Source organism: Amblyomma mixtum, chromosome 3, assembly GCF_055824585.1.
Source record: "Amblyomma mixtum isolate Tamu chromosome 3, ASM5582458v1, whole genome shotgun sequence".
NCBI lineage: Eukaryota > Metazoa > Arthropoda > Arachnida > Ixodida > Ixodidae > Amblyomma > Amblyomma mixtum.
In genome coordinates this window covers 377,329,943-377,343,696 of record NC_143014.1, presented here as the reverse complement: position 1 = coordinate 377,343,696, position 13,754 = coordinate 377,329,943, and the positions used below count along the sequence as shown (strand labels likewise).

At 49.8% G+C, this 13,754-nt stretch overlaps 1 non-coding gene across 1 annotated transcript; it reads right to left on the bottom strand.

Annotated features, from left to right (window-relative positions):
- On the bottom strand, nucleotides 1-165 carry LOC149356867 (U1 spliceosomal RNA). The gene has a single exon (XR_016291983.1). It is a non-coding gene; the product is annotated as a U1 spliceosomal RNA (small nuclear RNA).
- Between the last annotated feature and the right edge of the window lie 13,589 nt (nucleotides 166-13,754).

Genomic DNA, 13,754 nt, shown 5'->3' with positions numbered 1-13,754 from the left:
CGGGGGTTCGGGGTGCCTGCCGAACCCCCACTACCAAAAATTTAGTGTTCTAGCTTCCCCAGTTTGGGAAAGAGGCGGGCTTCAGCCGGCCGCAGTGCAATGCACCGGCCTCAACCCGGGAACTCAGCTTTGTTGATCGCTGAGTTTCCAACACCAGGTAAGTGTGACTCCGGATTCCTGCTCCCTGGGAGCCGGTCCAAAGAGTCCACTGAAGATTCTCAGGTGAAAGGAGCACCTTATTTAAAAAAAATGGTATCTAAATGTAGCGTCGTACTGAGAAAGTTGGAAAAACAGACGCACTAACGTCGATGAACAAGCCTGAAAATTGACTACAACCTGAAACTTACAATATTTCAACTAAAATACCTATTAAGGTACAGTTGTATTGAAATCTGCATCGCTCCGACCGCTACGCGCTTGAGAATGCAGTGCACGCGCTCACGCTATGCATTTACCCTGAGCTAGCGATCACGCGTGCTATTCGCAGAGCAAGAGCCACCGTTTTGGGAAGAAGAAGAAAACTCCATTATTACTTTGTACTGCGAGATAAATTTTCTCCAGGGATCTTTGTGCGGTAGTCTTTAGACTTTGTGTAATCGTAACAGACTGATTTCACATGCAGTTGGGGTGCGTAGCGGCGGAACAGAGGTAATGGCGCTCGGCCGCTGACCCCAAAGACGTGGGTTCGATCTCGGCCGTGGCGGTCAAATTTCGATGGGGACGAAGTCCTAGAGGCATGTGTACTGTGCGATGTCAGTGGACGTTAAAGAACCCCAGGTGGTCGAAATTTCCGAAGCCCTTCACTACGGCGTGCCGCATAGACCGAGTCACTTTGGGACGTTAAACCCCCATAAACTAAACCAAACACAAGCAGTTGTGCTACGAAACCGCCGCTGAGATGCACCCTGGGACTCGTGGTACTCCGGCCGGTGACCGCGCCGGCAGCGGTGCCGCAGCTAGTTTTCTATGCAGGGCTAGCAGTGCTGTTTGGATCGCCACGTACCTGTTGGCTTCATGTATTCATTTTTTATAGGACGGATGGTTGCCTCTGATCATCGCCATATGCTGTGACAGGTGCACCGAGCAGACGGCGCCCGATTTCGCATACATAGCCGCAAAAAGAAGAATGGTCCACACGAGGAGCGTGCAGGAGGAGGTCAGAGGGGCAGCTGGCGAGGCTTTGGTCGGCACGTTTAGCTTCTTGTCTCTGTAGATCAATGTGATTTGGCATAGCGCAAATGTTCACAGTGTAGGCTTGGCGTTACTTTTAGAAGCGCCTTGCTGTAAAATTATGGTGAAGGAGCTTAAATTGTAGGAAAGGTCGCGGTCGGTTTCACCCTTACGCTACTCCGTGAAGGTGTTTTACCAGCATTCTACCTAGTATAACGCTGCAGTTGATTAGCTGAGAGAATTTTGAGAACCAATTTCGGTCTTCGACGCGTTCGCACTCGCTGCGGGTATTCTGTGCTCATTACTTATCCTCCCACACTCCAAAAAATGCTTTATATGCTATCTCGACAGCATCCGGGTGACAAAGCTGTCATATTAAAGACCTGGGCAAGGGTGTGTTAATGTGAAATATTCCCAATATTATCTTGCACATCCACCCTTGGCCATGCATAAGTATGCTGGCGCTCTGCAGCGTGAAATTCTGTCGCAGTACACCGGTATCTTATTCAATACTTCCCATTATACAAAACAAAACTGTTTTGAGAGCACACCATTTCGGCGTTTTCAAGCATGGTCAGGCGCCAGCACTGAGTTAGTATAGTGGTTGCGCGGCAGCTGCTCCGACAGCCATTATAAAATTCCAGATTGAAAAAGGAAAACAGTGCAGCAACGGGCACCACTGAATTGGACATAAAAGCTGCATTAGTAATCAATATATATTTAGTCGAAAAACAGCGCACTAACATCTCTAGTCTCATCTGCCTTCCTCATTTAACGCAGAACAAACGCGCATCTCACACATTTCTTTTAAGAAAAAACCTTCATGACTCGCTGCTACCGCCCAATTCTGTTGCTGCTGCTGTTGTTCGCTCTTTCAACTCGAGTCGATCCAGCTGCTTTTATGTTTCACCGCATCCATAAGACCTTCAATTTCTGCTTATGAAACAACTATGGACTTCGGAAAACCACAGCGAAAAGCGCATTGTTGAAATTTGCAAGGTCTGAGGTCTCGGCAGTCGCTGGATAATTCGCAAGCAAAGCACTCCTTCCAACATATTGATCTTCTATGCCTGGCTACTCCAGCATTCGTAACCTAATGCGATGGCATCATCGTGGATGTGTTTACGCTCCTGGATATCGTACCTCGAACAGCCTAGACAATTCTCCTACATGTCGGCACGAGCGACCTAGCTTCCGCTCTGGACGGCTCCGCTTTGCAAAGGCACTGTCGGCCGCTAAAGCTTGCGGGATCTGCGATCCATGGCGCAGCTAAGCAAAACTGCACTGCTGCTCTATCTGCCGTCACAGAGCATGGTGTGGAGGCTCACTCACAGTACTGCCGCAGCAGGCGTGCTGTGAGCCTCGATACCGCGCTCTGTGATGGCAGATAGCGCGGGAATCCAGGTTTGCTTCGCACCGCCGACCCCTTTACCTCCGCCCCTTCTGTTCCCGTTGCGCATGGCCCCGTCAACCCTGCCCCCCCCCATGTTCAAGCTTCAGGCGCTGAGGCTTCGGACTCTCGCTCTTCCGGCGCCCGGAGCTCCGGATTTCGGGGTTCAAGCTCTCGGTGCTCTCACTCTGAAGGTTCCGGCTCTCGGGATTCCGGTCCTCGGGGCTCCAACCCTTGCGTATCCGGCACTTTCACCGGTCCTAAATTTCTTCCCGGCTTCCGGCGGGTAGAAACTGTTGTGTTGGAGAGTGTTGTATTGGATTTCAAGCCACATAGGGAACTAAGGGCATCATGGGCCAAGCCCAAGGTCTACGTAAATTGTTTTTTGAAAAATTATTTATACATATTAAAATTATCGGTGGGTAGAGGGACTAAAACATTGGTTTGTATTGCTTAGCGATGACAGGGGAAAGAAACTTTATAACTGGCTAGTAGTAGCAGCTTTAAAGTAGTCGGGCAGCCTCAGCAGCCATCCTTGGCTGGGCAAGGATGTCGCGCCTCCCAACCAATGAAATAAAAATCTCCGCCTTCTCAGAAATAACAAGGTGGCTCAGGTGTATCAAGAAATGTAGCAATACAGTGGGTGAAAACTTACTTTCGTGACAAAACCTGCTTCGCTTAAAAACCTAAATACACAAGACCTGTCAACAATTGGATCTTCATCTAAGATTAACAAGCAGTGTAAAGGAATTTGTTCAGTACAATCTGAGTGAAATACTTTTTCCTTAATTTTTCGACTTTCATGCATGAGTATAAAATGTGATTAACTCTTAGTTCGTCTCCATATTTTTTACAAACAGGTTTGTCTTCTTTTGTCAATAGAAAGTTACGTGCAATGTGTGTGTGGCCTATATGTAAATGGCACAGAATTACTTCCTTAAAACTTTGCTGGTGTACACATGACTCCCATTCATCTAAAATGTGCTTTACCCTATGTAGTTTGCTATTTACTTCGTTGTTCCAAACTGACTGCCATTTTTTCCTGATTTTAAATGTATCAAGTTCATGCAATCCTAAAAGGGCATATTCACTCTCTTTATTTCCTTGACACGAGCTTGAGCAGCGCGCAAATCTGCTCTCTTGTTGCCTTTTATTCCGGCATGACTCGGGACTCAGCACAGTTTTATGTTTTGACTTCGAGCTGTGGCTGTTACTACGTTGTGTACGATGTCACCGACAAGAGAGGTGATTGCATTTCTAGAGTGGAAAGCTGTAAGTACACTTAAGATGTCTGTGTAAATAATATTGTGGGTGAGGTTCTCGTTTAGTATTTTTTCTGTGGCCATACATACTGCGTAGCATTCGGCAGTGAATACGGTCCCACTGCGCTTCCTACGTAGACATCCGTTATAGAACCGTGAGTCTAAAATTCCGTAAAACTACTATATTTTTCTTCGAGTGAAAGGAATTCCTGTATGACATGATGCTGCGGAGATTGTTTCTTATGGAAGTGTGCAAGGGTGAGTAGGGAAAGTGTACCGAGGAGGTAGTGGGTCTCGTATTTGTGCCATGGCAGGTAGCGTGTCGATTGCGCTGAGATTCTCGGAGATCTCTTCATGTCGTAAGAGCTGTGGTCTCGTAGTCTGAGGTTTTTTGTCAAACAGCGTTCAAGATAGGTGACTTGTAACTATAGGTTAACAAATATGGTTCGGTAGGGAACAGATTTTTAGAATGTATAAGCATGTGAGCATGCTTCTTCTGTCTGCAAGTGTTGGTTCACTGGTTTGTACATACAGACTGCTTATGGGTGACGTCCTGTATGCACCAGTTGAACGAGGAAAACCTAAATTCTGTACTGGGTGTAATCGTTTGACGTAAGACGGCCTTGCTAAACCTTATACCATGCAGCCATAGTCTAAACCGGATCTTACCCGAGAACGATAAACTTGTAGAAGGCTTGTCCTGTCGGACCTCCAGTGATTGTGTGAAAGGAATTTGAGCATGTTTATAGAGCAGGAAGCTTTTTTTTTCAACGCGTTTATGTGAGGCACGAAAGTGAGCTTTTTATCAAAAGTTATGCCTAGAAATTACGCTCATTTCTTACAGGTGATTCGGTTTCGTTCAGATATAGTGTGGGATTTGTCTGTAAGCCTGTTTTGAGTGATAACAGAATTGCCATTGTTTTCTGTGGAGAAAAACAGAAACGATTCCTGTCCGCCCACGTTGCCAGTTTATTTATCGCTACCTGTATCTGTCTTGAGCATGTTGATATTTGGGAGGATTTGCAAGCTATCTGGAGATCGTCTACATAGAAAGAACACATAAAGGACCTTGGGATTATTTTCCTAATAGAATTCATTTTTACATTTTTCAAGCGCTAAGACAACAAGGACGAAGAAGGAACAGACAAGGACGAGCGCTACTTCCAACTCAATAACAAGTGTTGTGCTTAAAATGCGTACTTGAGGTACTCTATTTTCCTGAATAATAGTCTTTCGAAGGGTTGAGCCTAGGCAGAAAAATGAACTGTTAGACAACAATTCTCTCACCATTTCAAAATCCTGCCGCCGATGCCCAGCTCCGCCAGGCCATGAAGAGTCCCAAACCTCCAGGTTGTGTCATTTGCCTTGTCTAAATAAAAAAATACATCAATACAATGTTGTTTAGGTATGAAAGCTTCCCTGCCAGTATTTTCAAGACGAACTATGAGGTCGGTAGTGGGGCATGTATCGGTGAACATCGAAAATCTTACAGGCATCTAACACGAAGGTTAGTCTGATATTCAATGCACTTCGAAAGGATTTCCCTAGACAGCTGGTGAGGGCATTGGGCCTATAGCTGCTAGTAACAGTAGGTGGTTTTCCTAGTTTTAAAAATGGAACAATAATTATACAATTTATTATGCAATTAATTAATTATACAATTAAGCATAATATAAAAAGTAGTTTGACTTGCTGCATACAGTAGCTTGAAACATGCATTAGGTCGCGTCGACGTAGACTGCAGGGGTATATTTTTAAACCCTGGCTAAATTTAGCTTTTACACCCTGTATAGCAGTGCATTATAGGCCAGAATACGATCCTGTCGCACCGGGACCGGTTCGCGTGTACTCCCAAACCCACGCAACAGGCGATATATATGCTCGATCCTTTTAAACAAGCTGTGATTGCGAGGCTATATGAAAACATGACGGAAGGTGGCGTTGTTTCTGTTGCCACTTATGCAGCCGGGTGCAAAGCTGGACGACATGTATCAAGCTCGCTGGAAGTCACAAATTGAACATCACTACCAAGAAGTTTTCGCGTCCATCAAGTTGGATAACGTTCATGATGTAACAATAGCGCACAAGGAGCACGACGGACGGAAAGGAAACGACGCGAGTTCTGCTTTACTGGCGCCTCGATAGGTTGCATGTTCCAGCAAAAATGTGCGGCCCACTGAGCCCGGCTCTGGCGAGCACTGGGCTCCACCCACTTATATGTACAGTGCCATTGCACCGGTATTGGTCGAAATTGGGCGAGAGCAGATTTAATAAAGCTCCGTCCAATTATCGGAACGATTAAAACCCAAAGCAAACAAAAAAAAGAGGAGCGTGCCGAGTCTCAGTCGCGGCCGCTTTTATACAGCCCCTCCTTTAAACAGCCCTCTTTTAAACAGCCTTTTTCTCTCAGTACTTGTTTTTGGTCCCGTCTTTAATAAATCAGTTTTGTTTGTCAAGAAGTTGCAGCTGCTGCCCCAACCGGCAACCTGTCGCCGGACGAGCGGACGAAGACGCGAAGAGCCCTTCGTACTGCATACGATCATACACGAAACGGCCATTGCGACGTTCTACGAAGAAAAACTTAACTGGTGCCGTGACCAAGATCGGTGTTTCAAATTAGCTGGTACCGTGACCACGATCAGTGTTTCATATTAACTGGTGCCGCGACCAGGATCGTCTGAACGGCTTTCTGCAAAGCGGTTGTAGGCAGTACTTTCTGTAAGATTGACGGGGCAACATCCCAGTGAGAAGCCCCAGGGACCCAGGTCCAATTGAGTCGAGATCTTAGTCAGAGGCCTCGTAGTCAAGACTCCACGACAACGCCGTGAACCGTGAGGAGCGAGACCGACTGAGTGAATGGCTGAGACTTTGGCCGCACCTACGGTCGGCGACTTCATCGGCCGGGAGGACGGGATGGACCTTCTGAGAGTTCTAGATTCCGGACACACTTCTGAGCCTCAGGACGCGACCTGCTGCCGCCACGAAGCAAGTGCCCGACAACAGAGTGAGTTTCCCTATTCTCACTTCACTTGCTTCGGGAGTGCTTGAGCCGCAAGGTTAGAGTAAACCAAGGCACAATGGCTGCAGTTAGTTGGCAAAGTGGATACGGCTTTAGGTATCGGTATGGCCAAGAGCGAGCCCAAATGTCAGAGGTCGAGCGAGCCCGGGAAAAGGAGAGAAGCGACGCGTATATTCGAGACCTCAAGCGTCAATTAACGATATCCGGAGAGAAGCTACGGCAGGAGACGAAAAGGATTGAAGAGGAGGAATGCTCACGAAGAGCAGTGCGTATTCTGCCAGAATCGGCACAGTCGCAGTCGTACCCTGATGGAACGCTGATCGACGTAATGAATAAAGAGGATAGCGGCAGCGGCGTTCAGTCGGTGTGTTTTGAGGACAGAAAAGAGGAATCGCGGGTTCCTGCAGACCGTGCAGCGATCACTAGCGTCGAGGAGCCGCACGTTGGGCAGTCAACTACGATTGTTGACGCAGAAAAGCTGTCCTTGATTCCTGAGATGGAGGCGAGCTCCACGGGCGTTTCAGGCAAAAATTCGAAGCGTGATCAAACTCTGCAGGTCACCTTTGGCGAGGCAGCCGAACATGTTCTTAGTGGTGCTAATAGCACTCAGCAGCGAAACGACATGAACAGCACGGCCGGCCGGGTTGCCCATTGCAACCTTTTGGTGGGAACTGAAACGCTAGTATGTCAGACAAGGATTGGCGAGAGCGGCTAGGCTCAAAACGCATCCGCGGCACAGGCAGTAACGCCCGAAAAGCCGGAAAAATAGCTGGGTAAGCCAGACTGTTCCGATCCGGGAAACTCAGACTCATGTAACACCGCGCAAAGCTTGGCGGTAGATGAGTGGAATCAGAGCAGTGGCGACTGCGAATTCGCCCCCTGCCCTCAGAGAAGCGCAATTACACTGCCAATGGTAGGGGCGAACCACAATCCATGCTGCGATCTCTTTGCGGGTCCACGCAGCAGGCGGGTCCCAAACCAAGAGGTCGGTTATGATGAACTGGTTGAACTGGCCATACCACATTCAAAAAGGCCCTCTAGGCACGAGCACTTAGAGCATTTCGCGGAGGCTTGCACCCCATAAGCGCACACGGTCGGCGGCTCCACCGCGGTAGAAGTTGCGCGCTACAACCGGAAAGCAGCTCGAATGCGACGATGGTGCAAGCTGCAGCACGTAATGTTCACAATTATGAGATCAGATCAAGTGTTCGATCCTGGTGGCTAGCAACGAATGTATATGTCCAAAGCCTTAACCCACTGTGCTACTGACGGGTGGTAATAAGAGTAAAGTGCCCTGTGGCTCGAGCACACAATGGAGCAGTGAGTGAGAGTTGGGGAACGTGAACAGGCACAGCTGAGACTGAAAATTGGACAGGCTCATGCAGGTGTGCTGTTTTCTCTTGTGTGAACAGCTTTCCTTTGTGCTGACCTATAGACTGTGTCTGACTAAGAGCGCCGCGTTATAATGTCTGTCTTGCCCTCGTCGGGTCATGTTGCGATGTATGGGCAACTTCATGAAAACTGTGCAGTCATATCTTTTCTCTATTCCGTAATTATTGCAGTGCTGATGCATGTATCTCTGATTTTCTAATGATTTTAACAGAGGGTTCCATTTGTTTGTAAATGTGTTAAATGAGAATGGCGTTTGCATCTGCATGCATGACAGCGTCCTGAGCATGTTTTCTTTTGCAGTTGTTAGAAGGACGCAGAAGCGCTCGTTTTTGTATGTTGTTGGTAGAGCGCCCAGTTGACGGTCGGGTCCCTTGTGCTGTTGCGTTTTTTTATGTTGTTGACGGCCGGGTCTTTTGTGCTTTTGCGCGCTTTTGTATGTTGTGTGTACGGCGAGTGTGCACCCAACATTCTTGGTGGAGAGGTGTTCAGCTAGGAGCCTACGGTGCCAGTAGCTCCTTCCTCTTCATTCGCCGGCAACTGCTGTGTACGTTGGAAAATCTGGAGGGGTTAGGAAGGATGACAGCGCGTCGCGCGCTTCGGACGCTCTCCAAGGCCGCGGGAAACCGGGAGCAAGGCCACGAACAGCCTTGTCAGGGTCGCAAAGGGCCGACGATTGGTTCCCAGTGAAAAGAGATGAGCTCTCAAGCGGGGAGGAGGTCAATAACGTCGGTGACTTCTGAAACCACTCGAATGTCGAGCTAAGAGGTGGAGTTCTGCTTTACTGGCTCCTCGATAGGTTGCATGTTCCAGGAAAAGTGCGCGGCCCGCTGAGTCGGGCTCTGGCGAGCACTGGGCTCCACTCACTTATATGTACAGTGTCATTGCACCGGTATTGGTCGAAACTGGGCAAGAGCAGATTTACTAAAGCTCCGCACAATTATCGAAAAGATTAAAACCCACTGCAAACAAAAAAAAAGGAGCGCGCCGAGTCTCAGTCTCGGCCGCTTTTATACAGCCCTTCCTTTAAACAGCCTGTTTTTAAACCGCCTTTTTCTCTTAGTACTTGGTCCCATCTTTAGTAAATCAGTTTTGTTTGTCAAGAAGTTGGAGTTGCTTCCCCAACTGGTAACGTGTCTCCGGACGAGCGGAAGACGCAAAGAGCCCTTCTTACTCCTAACTGCATACGGTCATAGACCAACCGGCCATTCCGACGTTCTACAAAGAAAAACTTAACTGCCTGTCGTTACAGCAGCGATCCAAACTAACCCGACAGGAAAAGCTCGACTACAGCGCCACCTCTACATCCTGTCTGCTCTGCGCATCTGCGGGATGACGTCACCCTATCTTTATGACCTTCTCGCGATCACGATAGAACGCCGCCGGCTTTTCTCATAGCGTTTTTGCAATGAAAAATCTCACGACCAACAGCAAGGCTACAACCACTGCCAGCGCCAGAACAGGTATACACGATGACTTAAACCACGCGTCCCTCGCCGCAGCCTCCTGCGCTACGTGTTTTCAGAAGCATCTTCTACATCTTTAATCCAATCGTTCTGCGCTTGGCAAATGTTCGGTGCCAGTAGCATATCCACCGTGACCACGTAATGGAGCCTTTTAAGCCACATTGGATAGAAGAGCCTACCTCTGTCGCCAAAGGGTGAGAAGCTGAGGGCATAGACCGGGCGCGATCAAGATAGTTCATCCAGTACTGCAAGCAGTCAGGGGTGCCGAGTGCGCTGCCCAGGACAGACAAGTGTACCAGCTGAACACAAGCCGGGAGCGCTGTCCAGTTATCGAAAATAAGTGATCCCTGCGCCTGCTATATTCGCGAAAGCTGACAGGGAGACCATGCGCGGTTCCCAAGTCGACAGGTGAAAGCAATGGTGAGGGCATATTTAACAGACAGAAAACGTGTCTAATACCCGATTGCGACTACCACCAGCTCGGAGCCCATGAACCGTTGTCTTGAACTGCACTATGCCTTTTCTTGTGACATACGCGCATGCCATGTGTTAGCAAGAAGTGGCCGGATTCTTCTCGAATAAAGCAAACTGGTTTATTTAAGGATACAAGAATACAAGAAGTTACGGATACTACAGTAAAATAACGGTCGTTGATATGTAGGAGGTTCGGCGGATCTGCAGGGTTGGGAGGGTTTTTCCGACGCGTCACGTTTCGTTGGCGTCTCTCGGTCCTCTGCTGGGCCTCGCTCGAAGCATTCGTCGCTTCGTGCTGTTGCGTTCTGGGCCAGCGGAGCGGGACGCATGCCGGCGTTCTAAGCGAGCCGAGTGGGACTCTTGCAAGCGTTCAGGGCGAGCCGAGCGGAGGCGCGCCGGCGTTCTGGGCAGAGCGCTAACACGGCCCTTCCAGAAATTGCGCCTGTCCTCAGGCGCACGTTGTGGATACTAATTCCTTGATGTTCAAGGCGCGTTCCTTGTACCTTCTCAGCTGTTCGATGTTCACGGTTTTTTCGTTTAACTTTCCATCCAGGGGGCGCATATGATCGAGAGAAATGACCACATTGGGCTCGCTCGGAATTTCTCTGGGGTTCAGGCACCCTTCGGCTCGCGTCGTTCGTGAGTTTACGACTTGGCAGGTGTGGCATGACTCGATGTAACGGCGGATGTCCTTCGCTATGGACGGCCACCAATACTTTCTTTGCACCAATGTCCTTGTTTTCTCGCTTCCAAGGTGTCCGTTGTCATCATGAAACACCGCCATGATACTGGTTCGGAGCGCCGCAGGAACCACCACTCTTCTGCAAACGCGTCCCCTTTCGATAGACCTTTTCAGCACAACGCCATCTTCGACTTCATAGCTGGAGCTGTTCGTTCCAGCTTCGGCACGGAACTTTTGGCATTCGGGGTCATGCTCTTGAAGTTCGCGTATGCGGCTATGCTTGCTCACGATTACGGCGAGGCACGTGAGGTCGTCGCTGGTCACTTCGTTTTCGATTGGTTCAGCTTCCAGCGTTTGTCTCGAGAGAGCATCAGCAGCAGCATTCTGTCGTCCAGGCCGGTGCCTGACGTCGAAGCGGTATTCCGCGAGATCTAGAGTCCAACGTGCGAACCGGCGGTTCGTCGCTCCCTTCTTCACTAGGTAGGATAGACTGAAGTTGTCTGTGTACACTGGGAATTGCGGGCCTCCCCGCAGTTAGATGGAAAACTTCTCCGTGATGGCCCAGTGCAGCGCCATACATTCCAGCATGTTCGAGTGTAGACCTCTGCCATGCTTATTCAGTGATCAGCTTGCGTATTCGATCACCCTTTCTCTTCGGTCTTGCGTTTGGCTCAGTATCGCTCCGAGCCCTGTCTGAGATGCGTCGACGTGCACTTGCGTTGGGCAGTCCGAACGGAACTTTGCCAGCAGCGGGGGATTCTTAAGTGCGCTTTTGGTTTTGTCCACGAGTTATTGGTGTGCGCTCGTCCAGACGAATGACGCTTCCTTGGAGACGAGTTGACGCTGTGGGTACGTCAGTTTCGAAAACTCGGGGATGAACTTGCGGTAGTGGTTTGCGAATAGCAGAAACGAGTACAACTTCTTCGCGCTTTTCTCGGGTTCAAACTTGTCGACGGCAGCGACTCTCGCTTCATCCAGGGTTCGCCCTTCAGCGGAGATGACGTAGCCAAGGAATGAGATGTTGTCTCGCACAAATTGGCATTTCTTGATGTTCATCTTCAGGCCATTGATGACGACTCTTCGCAGTGCCTCGTCGAGCAGTGACAATGCTTCCGGAACCGCAGCTGCTCCCTGGCCGACGCCGTCCGTGTACGTGGATGTTCCCTTCAGGCCATCAAACGTGTCGCGCATGACTCTTTGCATCGTCTGCGGTGCCTTGCAAAACCCAAACGCCATTCGTAGGTACTCATATTTTCCGTCCGGCGGTGTGACAAAGGCGATCTTGTGGATATCGTCAGGCTTTACTCGCACTGTGAGGAAGGCCGACTTCACATCCAAAAAGGTGAAGTACTTTGAGCCGTCTCTCATGATGTCGATGACATCTTCCATAATTGGCATCGGATACGGCTGATTGATGGTCTTCTCATTCAGTTTTCTGTAGTCGTGAACCATCCGTCCAGGCGTGGTCGGATGGTGAGGCTGATCCACCACAATGGTAGGAGCGCTGTACTGGCTGTGGCTGGGTCGGATGATCCCTTTGGCTAGGTAGTCGTTGACTTGTTCCTTCATAAAGTGGCGGTCCGCAGGGCAAGATCTGTACGGTCTTGACGCGACGGGAATGTCGTCCCTGAGTTCAATACTGTGCTCAACGTGCTCACAGAGCCCCAAAGCATTTGTCTTTGTAGTGAATGCTTTATGGTGGCGCTTCAAAATTGTGCGGAGCTCATCCTTTTCGTCAGCGTCTGCGTCGCGGGTCATTTTGGACACAGCCTCTTCAATCAGATAAGCGAAATCTTCGTCAGGACTGGGTTCTTTCGAGTTCATCCTTACAAATTCGATCTCGTTTGCTGGAGCTTCGTCTATGATCTTGCGATTGCTGAAGGCTGTTATTAACGTCTCTCCAACACGGTTCGTATCGTGTGCACCTGGCGCATGAAATGGTGATTCACTCACTCACCGATGGCAATACGGGGACCAGGGTGACGTCGTTCGAGGGGTGGAACGTGATGTCGACGTTCGCGGCACGGCGCCAATCCGAACCCAGAATCTGGTCCATGGTACTTGGCAAGGGAGCGATCACGACCTTTTCTAGACTCACGGTCGATGGCCCGACGGTCACTTCCAAGGTGGCCACGCGCGCTGGACTGATGCATCGGTCAAGCACTTCTATCTTTTCAGGAGACGTCCAGGGTCGAGGTCGAACGTTGGGTCCAACGGAGCTATCGTTGAGGACGGACACCTTCGAACCGCTGTCTATGCAGTCTCTCACCGGTCGGTTTTCGATGAAGCCCTTCACGATATGTAAGGTGCCGCCCGTCGATTGCAGGAAACAGTTCGCTTGCCTGTTTGTCGGCACGATATTGAGTGCTTCGTTAGTTCGGGATCCTCGGCGTCGTTCTGCACGGATCGCGGCTACTGTTTTCGGCCTTGTGCAATCCCTTGACAGGTGCCCAGTGTTGCCGCAGTGGAAGCAGGCTCGTGCTCGCATGGCTCTACCTGGTTCTTGTTTGTCCCACAGCATTGACTGCTCGCCTGGATTACTGCGTCCGTCATCCGCCGCCGCTTTGGACTCGTCGCTGCTCCTCCCCTGGTTCCGCTGCCCCAGTGCATTTTGTCGGAATTGCGCCGTTACTGTCTTACGTCGCCTGGTGCCGAGCAGCGCTGCGCGGTCGATCAGTTCGATGACGCTGCTGCAAGGCTGTGCAGCGAGGGGATTAGCCCAGGTGTCCTCGTTGATTCAGCTGAGAATCAGCGAAATTCTTTCTTCATTCGCAAGCGGGTAGGGGGACTTGTCAAGAAGAGCATTTTTGGAGTACATATACTCGGCGAGGGTCTCCGAACTGCACAGTCTTCGAGCAGTCTGCAGGTCCAGAAACTCTTGCATTGTGAGCCTCCGGTCTAA